The 17,648-nt window shown below is 47.8% G+C and overlaps 1 protein-coding gene across 1 annotated transcript in view; it reads left to right on the top strand.

The window, feature by feature from the left end:
* The first annotated feature begins 11,710 nt into the window (after positions 1–11,710).
* The window catches only part of CNTN6 (contactin 6), a 157,586-nt gene continuing 151,648 nt past the window's right edge, over positions 11,711–17,648 (top strand). Inside the window, 1 exon segment of the mRNA XM_059664557.1 lies at positions 11,711–11,814. The gene's annotated coding sequence lies outside the window, so the exon portion shown is untranslated.

The following is a 17,648-nucleotide window of genomic DNA, read 5'->3' on the forward strand; positions in this document are numbered from 1 at the left end:
GTTTTATTTTTCAACTAGAGGCCCTGTGCACGAAATTCTGCAATGGAGGCAGGGGTAAGGGGGCGGCCCTTAGTCTGGCCTGCTTCGTCCTCTCACAGTCCGGGAGCTCTCAGGGGATGTCCTTAACGCTGCCGCGGAGCAGGGAGAGGCTCCCACCACCGCTGCTGCACTTGCCAGCCGTGAGCCCAGCTCAGGACTTCTGGCTGAGCACCACTCCCCCTGTGGGAGCGCACTGACCACCAGGGGGCAGCTCCTGCATTGAGCGTCTGCCCCCTGGTGGCCAGTGTGAATCATAGCGACCAGTCGTTCTGCCGTTCTGTCTTTTGCATATTAGCCTTTTATTATATAGGATTACAGTTGACACTCACTATTGTATTAGTTTCAGGCATAGGGCATAGTGGTTGGACATTTGTATAACTTACAGAGTGTCCCCCTGATATCTCCAGGACCTGCCTGGCCCCATCCACAGTTACTACACTCTCGTTGGTTATGATTCCTATGCTGTGTCTTACATCCCCGTGCTGACTGTGTAATGGCCAATGTGTACTTCCCAACCCTTCACCTATTCCACCCAGCCACACACCCTTTCTTCTGGTGACTCTCTCTGTTCTCCGTATCTATGAGTTTCTCTCTGTTTTGTTTGGCCTTTATTGTTTGTTTTGTTTTACTCTCGTTCTCTTTTTAAAAAAATCTTTCTTGTTGAAATTTCCCCCCATGAACCTCTCCCAGCCCCGCCCCCAGACTCTCACCACCCCATTTTCTGTGTCCACAGGTTATGCGTACAAGTTCATTGGTTGATGTCTTCCAACCCATCCTCCCTTGCCTTCCTCTGAGGTTCAACAGTCTGTTCATGCTTCTGTAAGATTCCACTTGTAAGTGAAATCAGGGACTTGGAAGTTTAATGATATCAGTGGGAGATGCATTTGTTTTTAAAGTTGATGAGCCAATTGCTGTCTCTTAAGAAACAATATGATGAAATTGCATAACGAATGTTTTTAACATATGCAAATTCATTTAACGCACTTAATTTCCTTGCTCTGGTAAGTGGGGGTGATCACACCAGAATCAGACAATGCCAACCATCGAAACCTGTGCCAAGCGTGTAGGAAAGTTGAATCAGGATTTCCTGACCATAGAAAAGAGTTCTGTGCATGGTGTGTGTGATATTCGAGTCCGTGGTCATACATGGTCACTATCCTCAAGGAAGAAATGGAGGGCCAGCGAGAAGCATAAAGAAGTGCTGACTCCTGGCATTTGTGGAGCAGATTCATGGATACACGTTACACAAAAGCCCATATGTCCCTCATGGGTGCTTACAAGCGTTCCACAGATCATGAAAAGGCTGTGGGATTGTTGCTGTCCGCACTCTCTCTGGACCCTGACTACCTCACAAATGTAACCTCCCTGTGTCCCTGTCAATTTGCCAGTCACCAGCCTTCGCTGAGCACCTGCTGTGTGCGAGGCCCCGCCCTGGAGGACCTGCAGAGTCAGACACTGTCCTGCCGGGAGCGCACTGCCTCATGGCGCACACACCACAGCAAAAGGCCGCAGGACTCAATGTCGGAGTTGGCCACGTGCTAGCAAAGCAGGAGAACGCGGGAAAGCGCTGTGAGAGGAAAAATGATGTACGGTTTCTGCAATAAGTAGAGTGGCAAGTTAGAGTTCATTTGTGTTTGCTAAAGTATCAATAGAATTCAGGTGATGCTAATTAGAGAACACGTGGGGAAAAGGTACATACTTTCTAGCATCTTCTAGGGAACAGCAAATGTGTGTTTCTACATGTGCCTGTGGTTTGCTTTGTTTTTCTTGCAGGATATAGGTTTTCAAAGTTATTTCATGGCCAGGTAACGAGTGAATGATTTAGATGGTGAAACAAGGCCAAATTGGAGGAGACTTCCTAGGAGTTGTTTTAGGAGAAGCTCTGAAAAATACTGGCGGTAACTTCTGTTTTCCTTTCGATGTGTACTTGTTGGCTTACTGTCCTCAGGCCTTCCTGTTGAGGGTTTTCCTCCTGCGATAATGTGACGACCCTGAGTACCTCTGTGGTTAGGGTGGAGCCTTCTGCTGCCACGTGGTGACGGGGCATCCTCGGTGGATGCTACTGTTGTGGCACAGATGCCATTCCTGCCAGAGATGCGCCTCAGCTGCTGCTGGAGGGGCTGCCAGGGCTCCGGGGGCCTCTCCTCCCAGAAGCCCCCAGGCTCCCTGCAGTCAGAGAGCACCCCTCACACCTCAGCTTCCAAAGCCCGCAGCCACGCCCACGCCAGCCCACACGGAGACACCGAGGTTGTGGGTGCCAACACCACATAGAACCCGCTCTCTGGTCAGTTCACACTCCAGAGCTTTCCACTGAGAAAGGCAGTGGTCAGCTCACAGCGACGTAGCCCCCACCTGCCTGCCTTCCTCACCCCCTTTATTCAGACAGCATCCAGCCCCCAAACCAGTCACACAAGAATCCCCACCTCGCACTTTCTCCCAGGAAACCAGCGCATCAGGGTGTCTCTATGCCTCTCCCTGGCCCGGTACCTGAGAGGTGTCGACTACAATCAGTGACGTGGCCTGAACATTGGACGTTTGCATTCGTCCTGTGAGCCAGGAAGTGACAACAGGGCTCCTGATTCACTGTGGTTGGTGCTCTTTACACCACAACACGGAGAAAGAAAATAGTTTTTTTAAAAATATATTTCCATTGATTCCAGAGAGGAAGGGGGAGGGAGAGATAGAAGCATCAATGATGAGGGAGAATCATTGATCAGCTGCTTCCTGCAGGCCCCACACAAGGGATCGAGCCCACAACCCGGGGATGTGCCCTGGCTGGGAATCAAACCCACGACGCACGGGTCCCGGGTGGCTCGTAATGAACACGGGACTGTTCGCTGGAAACCGCGCCCAGAAACGCAGCTGCTCAGGGCTTCCCATCTCCTCTCCAAGCACGGCCAGTCTCTGCCAGCCGCCCGCAGCCAGCAGCGTGGTAGGGAGCTTGCATTCCCATCACAGACAACTCCAATAATCTGGTACCCTTTCTTTTATTTTTTTATTTTTTGTTTTTTTGGTATTCCTCACCTGAGAGAGAGTGAAGGAGACAGAGAGAAACACATCGATTGGTTGCCTCCTACACACACCTCGACCAGGGCCTGGGCCTGGGAGGAGCCTGCAAACAAGGTACCTGCCCTTGACCGGAATCAAACCCGGGGCCCTTTGGTCCACAGGTCGATGCTCTGTCCACTGAGCCAAACCGGCTAGGGCTCCTGCTCTTTCTTTTCCTGGGGTGAGATGTAATGGTAGGCGGAGCCAGGCAGAAAGGGAAGGGGCCCAGCAGAGGCAGGTCTCAGCTCTTACACAAAACAGTTGATTTCAGTCTGCTTTCCCCGCTGCACAATCTGTGCAGGCCGGGTCCCCGCTGGTCCGAGGAGAAGGATGTGCAGAGGTATGAGCAGTGAGCTGAGCCCGGGACACTCGGCGTTCGGGGGACACGCGTGGGAGGCGTGGCGCCAGGTGGCTGAGAGGGGTCCCAGCACCGCGCAGACAGGACGGCAGTCAGCAGAACAGAACCCACACCGCCTGGGGTGCAGGCACCCAGATTAATGAGTGTGTGTGTCGGGGGAAAGATTTAACGGGAGCTCCTGGGGGCAGAACAAACATCGGGAGGAAAACTCATCCTTATGTGTCTCTTTACCCTCAGCCTCAGAAACTATGCCATAACCAATAGTGAGAAAAATGCTCGGGAGTGGCTGCGTGCGAGGGTGAGTGAGTGAGACGCTGGGAATAATGACGAGTATTTGCTGGGCGTGTGGGAGGGTGGCCCTGTGGGGAGGCAGGCCAGCCTCCCGCCCCTCGCCCCCGGCTCCTTGGAGTTTGTGAATGCCCACCGCTTCCTTTCTGACTCAGGCTCCGACATGTTAGCTCTTAGGGGAGTTTTCCCCGAACTCCAGCTTTCATAATCATTTTGTTTACTTTCTACCAATTATTTTAACATGATTTTAGGAATATTTTATTTGATGAGAGACTGACTTGAAAACTTCAGTTTTATCATTAATTAAGTAGCCTTCTGACTGTTGAAGTAAACATGGGATAATTGTGTAATGAATTCCAACACTGGGAACTACTAATTGGATAAACCACCTTGAAGTTATTTGTATTTTTCCTTTAAATTGGTTTAACTAATGTTAAATTTCTGCCAATGACTCCACTCACCTAACCTATCTAAGATAATCAAAACGATATTGGCTGTATTGAGCGATCAGATAGTATGGAAGTTTTTAGTGTTATTTCTACCAGAGAAGCAAGGCATTAGCTATATTAGGCATTTGATATGAATTTTGCTTTTACTGTACAGTGACCTGGACATTTATAGCTGCGCCTCTATTTCTGCTATTTTTAGATTTGATTGAAAAACATTTTAATTAAGTGAGAAAAAATAATTGTACAGGATGTTGAAGAATACATTTTATACTACAGCTCATGTAAGAACTGACTTCAAGGGAAGTAAAGTCACAGATCCTGGGGCTGGTGAACCTGACTTGTTGCTCTTCATAAAGTAGACTTGATGACTTGAGACTATATATATATATATATATATATATATATATATATATATATATACACATTAATTTATTTCAGGGAGGAAGGAAGAGGGAGAGAGAGATAGAAACATCAATGATGAGAGAGAATCATGGATTGGTTGCCTCCTGCATGCCCCCTACTGGGGATCAAGCCTACAACCCGGGCATGTGTCCCGATTAGGAATCAAACCGTGACCTCCTGGTTCATAGGTGGATGCTCAACCACTGAGCCACGCCGGCCAGGCTCTCACAGTCCTTTTAGGTGGAGGCCCACCCGTAGGTCCTCAGAACTTTAGAACCACGCATCTACCTCCTAACTGCCCGTCTGGATACTTCCCAGTGGGGGCGGGGGCATCAGCATATGAATTGGGGATGAACAATTCAGTCTACAGCAGTATTTTCCTAAAATTAGGAATTAAGTCTGGTATTTATACTCATGAAAACAGGAATCATGCTTCCAGAGAGAAGGTGGGTTTCTCAGTCATGTCAAATGTTGAGCTACATTATAAAATAGAATTATTACAATGGAAAGTATTAAAAATACAATTAGATGTTCACACAAAAACATTGAGTGGAATAACAGGGAGATGAAAAAGAACATATTTGTTTTTCAGAAGAAAAAAAAAAGAGCAGAGTAAAGGGAGGGGAAAAAGTTACCCAGAAATAATACAAAATATTCCCCAGCACACGAGAAACACACATTTAGAGCTTTTTAAAAAATCTAAACTGACAAGTGAGGAGAATTTTTAAGACTGAAATGCCTACACATGCCATCATAAAATCTCAAAACGCCAGAGAAAGTGCTAAAAGTTGCAGAAAATAAAATAATGCACGAACATTGAGACTCTGGCTGGCCTCGGATATTTCATCAGTAAAACCAGTTTCTAGGAGATAATGCTTTCAAAGTTGGTGGGAGAATTATTTTGACTATAACTCCCATGCCAGGAAAGAAACCCAAAGCCATAATAAATATTTCTCACAGAATATATGTGGGCATGTGCCAGGAAAACAAAAAAAATAACACAACAAAAACGAAGGTGAAAACCAAGAGAGAGGAAGATTTGCTTTAAGAACAGAAATCAAGTCCAAGTCAAGTGAAAATAAGCTTGCAGGATGGTGGCTGGGCAGGGTCCAAATTATGCCAGGAAACCCTCAGGAGATCTGAGTGGAATGCCTTTTAACTAATAGAACGGGTTCCGTCCAGTGAAGAAAGGGAAAAGGATCTTAGCTCACAAACCCAACTGCCAGGTGATCGGAGAGAAGTCCCAAGACCTTGTCTGAGAAACAAAAGCAAGCACCTGTGGTGTTTCTGCCCATTACGTCAATGGCCCGACAGGCGATTCTGTCATGGAAACTGCCGTTAGTAACTCGTGTTGTCTCTGTCCAACCTCCTTGAACACCCCATGCGATAGCTTGTACATTTTCTAAGTGAGGGGCAGGAGTGGGGAAGGCAGAGTCGTCGCCATGTGAGCAGCTCAACTGTGGGTGAATATCCAGATTTTAGAGCTGGTTCGCGACCTCTTCCTTTTGTCTAGGGCACAGGATGCAGTCGTAATTATTATGTATGAAAAAAAGTCTCTCTGTCTTCAGGGTTAAAAAGATTAGCAAAGAAGAGAAGCTGCATTAATGAAATGCATTTCCTTTCACGGGGGCCCAAGCAATTTACCTTATAATTTAGAAAGGTTACGCAGGGCCTGGTGGTAGGTAATACTCCTGAAATAGCTGACGTCCTGCTGTCCTGCTGAACCATCCGTGCTCATTCACATTCAGTGTGGGAGCCACAGGTGGCTGGCAGCGCTGTGGATCAATTTCCCTGTCCCAGGGTTGCAGCAAACAATTCCCATCACAGACCCCAGACCTTCCCCTTCCCTGCTGGAAGTCACCACATGGAACACCTGCTTTTGCATGAATAGACTCAGAGTACATGCACAGAGTTACAGCAATAGCTTCCTGAAATACCTATTTTCTTTCCATGAGGTAGGAAGAGAATAGATGCGTTTCAGCAGCAGTTTCCCTTTGAGAAGTACCAGCTGTCATGGCCAAACGCTGGTCCTTTTTCCCAGAGGGAAGTCCATGTTTGCATATCTGTAAAGTTTTACAGACGTGGTATAAAGTGAAAAACAAAACAAACACTAAGACAGTTATTGCCATGGTCCTTCCATGTGCCTTCTCCTGAGGGGGTATAAATCTAGTGTTTCCCATGGTGACACTCCAGGCCCTATCTCTCCCTCAGCAGAATGGAAAAGATAAGGGAAGGGGGAAATGGTTTAGACGTCCCGGTGAGTCAGGATGGGCGTCTCAGAAGTGATCTTTTGTTGCCGGGGTTGTGTCTCATGAAGTTGATGATTGAAATCACAGACCTAGTGAGATGATGCTTTTGAAGCTGGTCTATTTGCAAGCAAGCACACAGCTTACAAAGCTCCCCAGAGGGAGGGGGCCCAAAAAGGGTTGCAGATGGGATTCCTAGGTCTAGGGGATATATATCTGCTAACCAATAAGTCTCTCTTGGTTCTCAAGTCCCCTCCCTATGCCCCTATTCTGGCCACTTGCTAAGTAACTCTCCCCTTCCCCCTTTCCTGTTATTCTCCCCAGTTTGCATACCCCTTCTAGCTCTTCTTAGAATTCTGAGGACATCCTGCTGGACCTGGATGTGTGGCCTTTGTGGTTTGGCCAAGCTGTCTGCCAGCTATTCCATCTGAAGTTACTTGCTGGTTATTTTCTACTTGACCCCTGTCCCTTTCTGCCTACGTGTTTCTACCTCCTCTCATGGGGACCATTTACCTCTCTGTTCTTCTCAAAGCACCATGGAGAGTTGGGCCAAATATTTAGTGTCAGACCATCCCTTCAAATATCTTTGGTGAAATGCTTATTTGTATCTTGTGTTAATTTTTTTATTGGTTGTTTGTCTTTTTGTTACTGAGTTGTAAAACATTGTTAATGATGTATTTCAAAGATCAACCATTTTCCATTTTGATGGGGCTCAATATTTCTATTATTCCTTTTGTTCTGTGTATGTGAATGTGTGTGGATGTCCTCAAAGAATTTTGCCTACCTCAGGGTCTCATATATTTTCTTCTACAAGTTTGAAAGTGTTGCCTTTATATTTGTGATCCATTCCAAATGAAATTTTTGTGTATGGTGTGAGGCAGGGGTCAAGGTTAACTTTTTCCAAGTGCAGATCCACTTGTCCAAGTTCCATTTCTGGAAATACGATGCTTCTGTCACTGAATTATCTTGATACCTTTGTCTAAACCAGTTGGCCACATACGTGTCGTGGTCTTCTTTTAGACGCTCCAACATGGTGCCTTGATCTCTCTTGCTAATACCAACCTGATGATCACTTTATTTTAGAAGTAAGTGATACAATGGAGTATCATCCCTCAAACTTTGTTTTCTTTTCTCGTTTTTCAAAAGAATTTTTAATTTTCAGTTACAGTTGATGTAAATATTATATCCACATCAGGCGTGCAACCCAGTGATTAGACATTATATAACTTATGAAGTGATCACCATGATAAATCTAATATCCATCTGACACCATCGATAGGTATTGCCATGTTATTGGCTATGTCTACGATGTTGTATTTTACATCCCCATGACTGTAACAACCGATTTGTACTTCTCAATTCCTTCACCATTTTTACTCTTTGCCCCCAATCCCTCTCCCATCTGGCAACCATCAAAATATTCTCTGTGTCTATGAGTCTGTTTCTGTGCTGCTTGTGCACTTCTCTTGTTTGTAGGTTCCACATGTAAGTGAAGTCATGGGGCATTTGTCTTTCTCTGTCTGACATGTTTCAATCGGTGCAATGCCCTCGAGGTTCACCCATGTTTTTGCAGATGGCCAGGTTTCATCCATTTTTATGGCTGAGACATATTCCGCTGCATGCCTGCGCCGTTTCTTCTTTATCCATTCATCTACTGATGGACACTTCGGTTGCTTCCGTATCGTGGCTATTGTAAATGGTGCTGCCATGAAGATATGGATGATGCATATGTATTTATTGCCACTTTATTATTCATATATGGTTTTAATTATAACTACCAGTATAACCAATATTTATTCACATTCACTTTGTGGCAGGCATTTTTTTCTGAGCCCTTTATCTCAGTAAGAATCTTCCATCTTTAACTTCATTCAATGAAGGCAGGTTCTGTCATTGATGTTTTTATCTCTGAGGAAAGTGAGGCAAAGAAGACAAAGAGGGACACTTTCCAAGTTCACATGCGAAGTAAGTGACTGAGCCAGGATCACATATTTTCTTCTGCTTCTTCTTGAAGACAACCCGTGAACATTTCTTGTCACACTCGGCGGTGATGAACTCCCGTAGCTTTTCTTGCCTGGGAAGCTCTTTATCTGCCCTTCCCTTCCATGTGGCTTCTTCTTTAAGTCTTTAGTGGTAGGACTTCATTCGGCTAGATGTCAGGCTGTTCTGAGTGAGGTTGCTCTGTCCTTTAGTTGTAAGTTTGATGTAGCTGTGGGAGGGTTTAGGTACCATGTTTACTGACACCGCCTTCTTGTCCAGAACTTTGGGTTGTTTTTTTTTATCATTTTAATTTTACTGTTCTTGGTGATTTTTTATTTCCATATACATTTTAGCATCACTTGAAAAATGCCATAAGGAAACCTGCTGAGACCCTGATTGGAATTATTTCCAATCTACCGGCCTACGTGGAGATCACTGACCTCTTAGAAACAGTGAGTTTTCTGGCCCACGGACATGCTGTGCTTCATTTGCTCAGGTCTTCTTATTTCTCTCAGCAATTCTTCGTACATCTTAGGGTGTAGACCTTATTTCAGATCCTTTGTGCACCTCAGTGACTAAAGGTTAAGAAATTGAGGAAACGGCAGAAGGATGGAAAGAAAATCAGAAAGCCAAGGGGAGGTAGTGTCTACAGAGGGGTGATTAACTGAGTTAAATGCTCCCGACATACCAAGTCGAATGAGGACGGCGGGTGCGCACTGCATTCCTCGGTGGGTGAGTTAGTCTTAACCATGAAGAGACACTTAGATGAGACAAGTGGGGACACAGACCAACAAGAGTGAATTCAAGGTAGAGTGGACATGGTGCTTACTGTGCAAAGAAGCAGGGCGGCCGAGCAAGAGCTGGAGGAAGTTGGGGGGGTGGGAAACAATGTTGATTTTTGAGATGGCAGAGTAGCCACAGGTCTCTCTGCTGTAATGATGCAGAGGGCAGGCAGACTGATATGCTGAGGGAGAGGCGGGAGCCAGGACACAGTAACCAGAGCTCAATGAGGGCCCAGCCTGAGCCGGAGCGGGCCTCACCAGAGGGAAGGCAATGGGTGTGAGAGGGGCAGGTGTGGGGGCGACAGGTGTGTGAGGGGCAGGTGTGAGAGGGGCAGGTGTGAGAGGGGCAGGTGTGAGAGGGGCAGGTGTGTGAGGGGCAGGTGTGACAGGGGCAGGTGTGACAGGGGCAGGTGTGACAGGGGCAGGTGTGAGAGGGGCAGGTGTGTGAGGGGCAGGTGTGTGAGGGGCAGGTGTGTGAAGGGCAGGTGTGTGAGGGGCAGGTGTGTGAGGGGCAGCTGTGACAGTGTGTGGTGGGTGGAGCCCTTCTCAGAGAACTGGAGGCAGAGCCCTCAGCTGTCCCTGCACCCAGGCGGCTGCTGGAGGAGGGAACTCAGGGGCCCCTTAGAGCGAAGGGATTCCTCTGTAACATCCCTGCGCTGTGGCCATTGTTCTCACGCCTCTGCGGGAAGGGCCACCATGTTGATGTTTTTGTGAATAAATTATATCTTGACTTCAAAAGAGGGAGCGGTGCCTTGATGTTAAACAGGCAGAGGCTCCAGGCAGACCAGCCCTCCCTGGAGATGGGTGCTCCGCTGTGTGTTACTCCTGATGGGAGGGAAGATGCTCTTAGCTGAGTGAGGTGACTGCTAAGAAGCATGGACCCCGCCCTGAAGGGAACCCCTCCGATGGTGGTGGGAGCTGATGGAGAAGTGAGGTGCGACCGATGGAGCTCAGAGGGCAGTCGGAGCGGCCCCAGAAGGAAGGGCGGGAAAACGCAGCCGGAGAAACCCGGCTCATGGGAGAGCAGCGAGCGGAGTCCCAATGCCGCTCACCCGCCCAGGCTCCGGGCTCTCAGCTCCCCGGGCCCTTTGCTTTGAGAGGCTGAGGGTCACTCCTTTCTCCTGCGACGGGAAGTCACGTCGAAGCCGTCTTCTGCCTTCGAGACCCGTTCGGACGTTCGGACGTTCGGACGTTCGGACGTTCGGACGTGTCGCTGTCCGTGTGCCTGCTGGGCGCTCCGTGGCCTTAGCTTCCATTCAACACGCAGTTCACCTCCTCAGCACGGCGACTAGACCTGACCAGACTGAAAAGTTCACATCGGGCTGGTGTTCACCACCAACAGCGCCTGTGACGGACTGAGCTGGTACACGCACACGCACATGCACGCACACACACACATGTGCACACACACATGTGCACACACACACACATGTGCGCACACACTTGCTCTGGGCCTGGGAGGGGACTGCTACCTGGCCAGCACCCCCTCCTGGGACTCTGGGCTCCCCCTCCTGCACCTGCCTGCCATTCGCAGCATTTGAACCTGCGATGGAGAGGCCTGGGCAGCGCCCTCCCCCTCCCCCCAGCGGAGCTCCAGCAGCTTCCGGAGCTCCTGTTTGGATGGAGGGGAGTCAGTGCGGACCCTCGACCTGCTCCACCTCTGCCTGCGGATGACACGCGGCGACAGGGCAGCCAGAACGAATGACTCCCGCCGCCACCGCCCGCCCGCGAGGGGGGAGCCTGACCCAGTTTCCACGGGAGAGATTTTTCTGATGACCCCACAGAAGTGCCGCTCTAGTCAGAGGGGGGAGGAGACTGCCTCTCGTCTGCGCCGGTGGCAGCCGCGCTGGGCTAGGCGCTGCCTGGCGGGAGGATGCTGAGGCTGCAGGCGCCGGGGAGCTGAGCTGGCGCTGGCTTTGGGAGGGACACTCAGAGCGAGCAGCGAGCGGCTTGGCTGGAGCCTCCCTCCTGGGCTGGCAGCCCGGGCTCGGGCAGGAAGGCGGCAGGAGCAGCGTGTGGTGCTGAGGACAGAGGAGGGACCACAGGCATCCTCCGGGGCAGGCGGCGGTCCCCGTGGGAGACATCGCCTCCCCAGCCGCTCTGACGGTGGGTCCGGCGGCTCCTGCCCGGATGCTGGGCTCTGCAGTGGCCGGAGCTGGAGAGAGACTTCCTTCCGCAGAGACACCGCCCGCGGCATCGCCCAGGCACCTCCCGGAGCCTCCGTGAGTACAGGCGGGCGGTTTGCTGCAATGACCCCCGTGCTGGGCAGACTGCAGCCCTGCCCGCCGGGCTGTGTGTTAGCGTCGCAGGCGGAGGCTGGCGGAGCAGTGCCGCTTGTGCAGGCTCGGATGTGGTGCTTAAGAGGCACGGGTTCCTGGGGAGAGAAGACGAGTGGCATCTGGATTGGGGTGGGGTGCGGGGGAGGCCAGGTTCAGACCAGAGAGAGAGAGACAACAGGTCTATGTGTCCGCGTTTCACTGCCTGCGCTGCAGTGAAGTGATGGGCGAGACCGGGTGACATTGCCGATTCTGTACTTCCCGCGGCCTCATGCCTGCCTGTGGCGGCCGGTGGGAAGTGGGGTTGCTATATTTTCATAGCAGGGTCGAGGGGTAGGGTTTGACGTGTCTGAGGGACGATTGAAAGGAAAGGGGAGAAGAAGTTTCCGGGGGGAGAGTTTTGTGTAGGGCAGCACAGCAAGACTGGAGGTCACGCGCGCCCTCCTCACCCCCAAATGCCTTGTGACGGCGCTTCTTACGCACCTGCTACATAACAGCTTCGGGCGCTGCCCTCCACCGCGGCTAAGCTGGTCAGTGTTCAGGCACCTGTAATACTTTATGAAAAGTTTCAGAAGTTGGCGACTTGGAAACAAACTTCCCAGAGCTCTTAGATGAGCCACGTAACAGCGATGATGTTAGTGGGATGTTGTCATCGTGGGGGTTTGGGGGACACTGGCGTTCCTAGTTCTTGCTTCTCTGAGATAAAACTCCTGAGGTTCCAACCACCAGCATCCTGACGCTGTCCTTCGAGAACCGTTCACAGAGTGACTATCAGAGGAGTTATTGTGAGAGAACGAAGCAGGGAGAGCAGGAGAAGTGCACAGAATCGGTTTGGAAAAGGAGGTGTTCATAATTTTATCCACAGTGGCAGGCGCTGCTCATCAAAGATCTTCCTCAAAGAACGAGCCATACGCCGAGTGTGGAATTGCTTCTTTCGAGCAAATTCCATTTATCTGATGGGTTTGTTTGTCATCTTTTTTTTAATATTGTGGTTGTTAAAGGTCTCATACATTTACATGCATTTTGTTTTATAAGAAAGAAGATATTTAAGCCCATGGCACCCTGTCCCCCCCCACCCATCCCCCGTGCGGAAACTGGCTTGGATTTCCAAAGCAAACCTCCACAGGAAACATGCTGGCAGGATTTGTCTGGCAAACAGAAACACGGAGTCATTCCGCCGTGTTGCTTCAGCGACGTGTAGCCGGATATTTCAAACATCTGAACATGCACGTTCTTATAGGAGGCTTCCTATGAGGTTATATAAATGCATCACTTACCGCCCCTCAGCTAAAAGCCCCTCACTTACGCACCGCCGCGTTGGGGAGGACTGGGCGGGTGTTTTAGAATTCTCCATGGCACTTTCCCTAATGAAAACAAATTCACTTTGTCGTTTAGAAAATTATTATATATCTGCTCTATGCTTAGACCAAAAAAAAAAAAATCAATTATCTTGTGAAAAGAATGTGAAGTTGTTTGCATATTTTTGGCTTTCATGGAAAGACAGAAATACTCCGTAGGAGAAAAGTAAATGTGTATCTTTTTAATTCGTGTATTAGGCGGAGCAGAGTTATAAAAGATTTGCTTAGTTATTCACGGGTGTATTTATTCTGACATCACATTAATGAGAGGTGCGGTAGCAGAAGGCATCCTCATTAAAAATCACTCAGACTGAACACAAAAGTTCATAAGAGGAAACTCACCCCCCGTACATGCTGATGGTGAACTTCAGAGGCTGTCATTGCAGACATGTTGTGGCGAAATTCACATAAGGAAAAGTGTGTGTGTGTGTGTGTGTGTGTGTGTGTGAAAGAGACTGAGGGAGAGAGATCTTTAGTAAAATTGGTTTCCTACCACGCATCTTTCTATATTTATATACAAATAAGACATACTTAGGTAACATGATCAATGATGGATAGGTAGATAGATGTTCATTTTAAAGAATGAAAGCTTACCCTACTCTTTCAAAAACATATTGAGTTTAATTTTAGGTTTGGGTTAAGGAGGAAAAGAAAAATACCACACACAATGTGGCATAAAATGGAAGAAATTGTTAGATCTCAGATCTTTGTTTCTTCCCAAAGAAGATGTTACTTACAGAAAATAACTCTAGAGTCAAGAACATTTATAAAAATACTAGAGGCCCGATGCACAAAATTTGTGCAAGAGTAGGTCTTCCCACCCTGACCGGTTTGGCTCAGTGGATGGAGCGTCGGCCTGCGGACTGAATGGTCCCAGGTTTGATTCTGGTCAAGGGCATGTACCTTGGTTGTGGGCACATCCCCAGTAGGAGGTGTGCATGAGGCAGCTGATTGATGTTTCTCTCTCATCGATGTTTCTAACTCTCTATCCCTCTCCCTTCCTCTCTGTAAAAAATCAATAAAATATATTTTTTTTAAAAAAAAAGAAAGAGCCCTGACCAGTTTGGCTCAGTGGATAGAGCGTTGGCCTGCGGGCTCAAGGGTCCCAGGTTCGATTCAGGTCAAGGGCATGTACCTTGGTTGCGGGCACATCCCCAGGGGGAGGTGTGCAGGAGGCGGCTGATCGGTGTTTCTCTCTCATCGATGTTTCTAACTCTCTATCTCTCTCCCTTCCTCTCTATAAAAAAATCAATAAACTATATTAAAAAAATTTTAAAAAAAGAAAGAAAAAGAGAGTAGGCCTTCCTTCTGGCACCTGGGATCCGGGCTTCCCTTGCAGCCCTGGCTTCGTCCAGAAGGACGTCTGGTCTAATCCTCATATTATGCTTTTATGATTATAGATTAATGGAAGTCCGTTTCAGGATGCATGTTGAGACATTAAACACTCTCTCACAAGTCCTTGTGCTGAAGGTTAAAAAGTTAGTGCAGGAGCTTTGAGATCATCACCCTTCCACGCATCTCCTGAAGTTTATTATCCATTTTACAGTATTTACCTTCTGGCTTAATTCCCAGCATCTTGGTTTTGACTTTTTCATGTTTGAAAGGACTCAGTCCTTACGAACAGGCGTTCGCTGCTCCATTCGCCATTCTAGGGTCTATTATTTTTAATTATGTACTGGGTTGTTGAATTCCACTAAGTGGTGCCCCACCACCAAAGAAACAGTCACTGATGCGTGTTTTCTGTGTGCTTACAAAGAACACGCTTTCCTTAGTCTTTTGCATGGAAGGTAAGTCATCTTTCTTAAATCAAACTTATTTTTCCTTCAGGAATTAGTATTTGTAAACGATGATGGGGGTCCTTCCCGGGTTGAATGAGACCTCATAACAGTGTTTGTTATGCCTACAATTTCCATCCTTGGGTGTAACTTGATTTTTCTCTGATGGATGTCCACATGATTCTTTGTTTTATTTTTGCCGCAATATGTCCTGGAATTAGTCTGTCTTTATCAACTCTTCCTGAATATGGTACACCCCATGGATTCTTTTATTCCAAAAGTGTGTTTTTGCATTATACAATTGAAGTTTTTAGAGAGGGGGGGGGGAAGATTGTTGTTCTATTGCATTTTGCTTTTCTTTCAGGATCACCAATTGTGGGCATGTTGGATCTCATTTGTCTGTCTTCCACAGCTGTCATATTTCCAAATTTATTTTTAAATTTATACTTTCCCGTTCATTTTGGTTGATTTCCTGAAGCTATTTCTCCACATCCCGAACAGTGATTTCCAACCATGTGTGTGATAATATTATTGCTTCTAATATGGCTTTGCTTTTTTAATTCTCTCGTTGCCTCTTTCCCAATATTTTATTTCAGGGTTGTTTTTCCTGTGAAAAGTATGCATGGAGAGGTGGTGTTTCAGAGATGTTATATCTACGTTAGAGCAAGCGTCTAAGCACTTTCCCCAAACTGTGGCTGAGTCTCCTTCAGCTTTTACTTCCCACTGCATCTTTCTTTATTTCCCTTTTGCTTTCAAAATAAGCCTAAGGGATGGATAGGCAGAACCCAGTACATTCTGAGGGCGTTGGAACAATTCTGTGTGATACTGCCACGGTAGGTACATGCCAGTACACATTTGTCAGAACCCAGAGAATGTATAACACCAAGAACGGAGCTTGATATAAACTATGGACTTGGGGTGACAGGGACGTATCCCTGAAGGTTCATCACTGTAACCAACTGTAGAACCACGTGCCAGGTGCCAGGTGTGTTGTTAGTGGAGGAACCACGTTTCAGGTGCCAGGTGTGTTGTTAGTGGAGGAACCATGTGCCAGGTGCCAGGTGTGAGGTTAGTGGAGGAACCACATGCCAAGTGATGGGCATGTTGTTAGTGGAGGGGGTTGTGCATGTGTGGGGACCGGGAGTGGAAGCTGAAAGGTTGGGGATCAGCTACCTCCTCCAAAGGTTCATGTAACTTTGTGATGGCAACGATGAGAAAGAGAAAGAACATGTCTGTGCTCCTGGTCCCTCTGTCCAGACATATGTTTGTGCTTTTTAGCTCTTGGCTGCAATGGAGACAGGCCTCAGAGTGTGTGCTTGGGGTTGTGTCCACTCCCACTTTTTGTTGAAGGTGGAGGATTTTGCTTTGCTTTGTACCCACCCACCCCCGTTGTCTTCCTCTTGGTTGTTTTTACAGAACGAGAGAGGAATGAGCACCTCTTTACTTAAGAGCCTTAAGTAAAAACCTTTCCGTTTGGCAGAATTCTCCTCACTGGAACTTTTGTTGGAAAATTAAATTGTCCTCATCGTTCCCATTGACAAGGGCAGGGGTGCTAAACATGAGGGTGCACCAGGTAATCGTATGTTAAATATGTGTGATGGCGAGGGCGTGGCAGGCTGTACTGAGAAAGCAAAGCCCTCGGATGTGCGTTTGGTCTCCAATAAGTCTTTAAGGATGAAGGCTGTGGCTTAATTAACTCTCTTACAATCAATCCTCGGGGAATTTGCAGTGATATTGGGTCGTAGGAGCATAAATCAATTTTAGCAGGCTCAACTATTCCATGGCAGGAGGGTGGGTATGAAAGTGAATCCTGATAGGTTTCTAATTGAATAAATAAATGAGTGAAATGGCTGAGATACAGAGATTGTTCAAAGAACGAAAGTAATGATGTGTCCTCTGAAGCCCAGAAGGAACGAGGCTCGTGCTGGGAGAACCCGTCCCATTCTCTGCGTGTGAAGGAAGCCAGAGATCGAGGGCTGGGGCAGGCAGCGTCCAGTATGGCCTCACCTCGTTGCCCAAAGCCGTAACTGAGCCTGTCTCTGCCTCAGTTTCCCCATCCCCAGTGGAGAGCATCATCACACTGACTTCATGGTATCAGCAAAAGGACTGAATAGGTTCATAGGTGAAAACGCCTTGGAAGAAAGCCTTGACATGAGTAAGCACTCTTTGCATTAGTAGCTTAATCATTTTTATATTACTGCTTGTAATTGGTACAAGGTTGGTCTATGAGCCTTGGGATCAATTGGGGAAAACTAATAGAAAACAATGAAAAGAATGAAAATTATCATCTTCATCTAGTTAATTACATGGGGTGTCAGGAGTCGAGAATTAAATTTGGAGGCATGAGTCATGACTAGATATGAGAATGGAGCTCAGAGAACGTGTTGAGGGGACGTAGAGGAGCCGGAGCCGGGCCCCTGCATCTGACACACAGACGTGGTGTGTCTGCAGCACCCCTGCCCAGGAAAAGGGCTCACGCCCATTTAACTCTGTGATGACAAACGCAATGCACAGAAAAATTAGGAGAAACGAACCACCATTCTTTAGACCAAAAAATGCCATCAGAAAATGAGTTTGTGTCTATTTCCTGTGGCGTTCTCCCCTCTCTGTATTCTCACTGAAAATGTGAATGTCCTAAAAAGGAAGG

Source organism: Myotis daubentonii, chromosome 14 (assembly GCF_963259705.1).
Source record: "Myotis daubentonii chromosome 14, mMyoDau2.1, whole genome shotgun sequence".
Lineage (NCBI taxonomy): Eukaryota > Metazoa > Chordata > Mammalia > Chiroptera > Vespertilionidae > Myotis > Myotis daubentonii.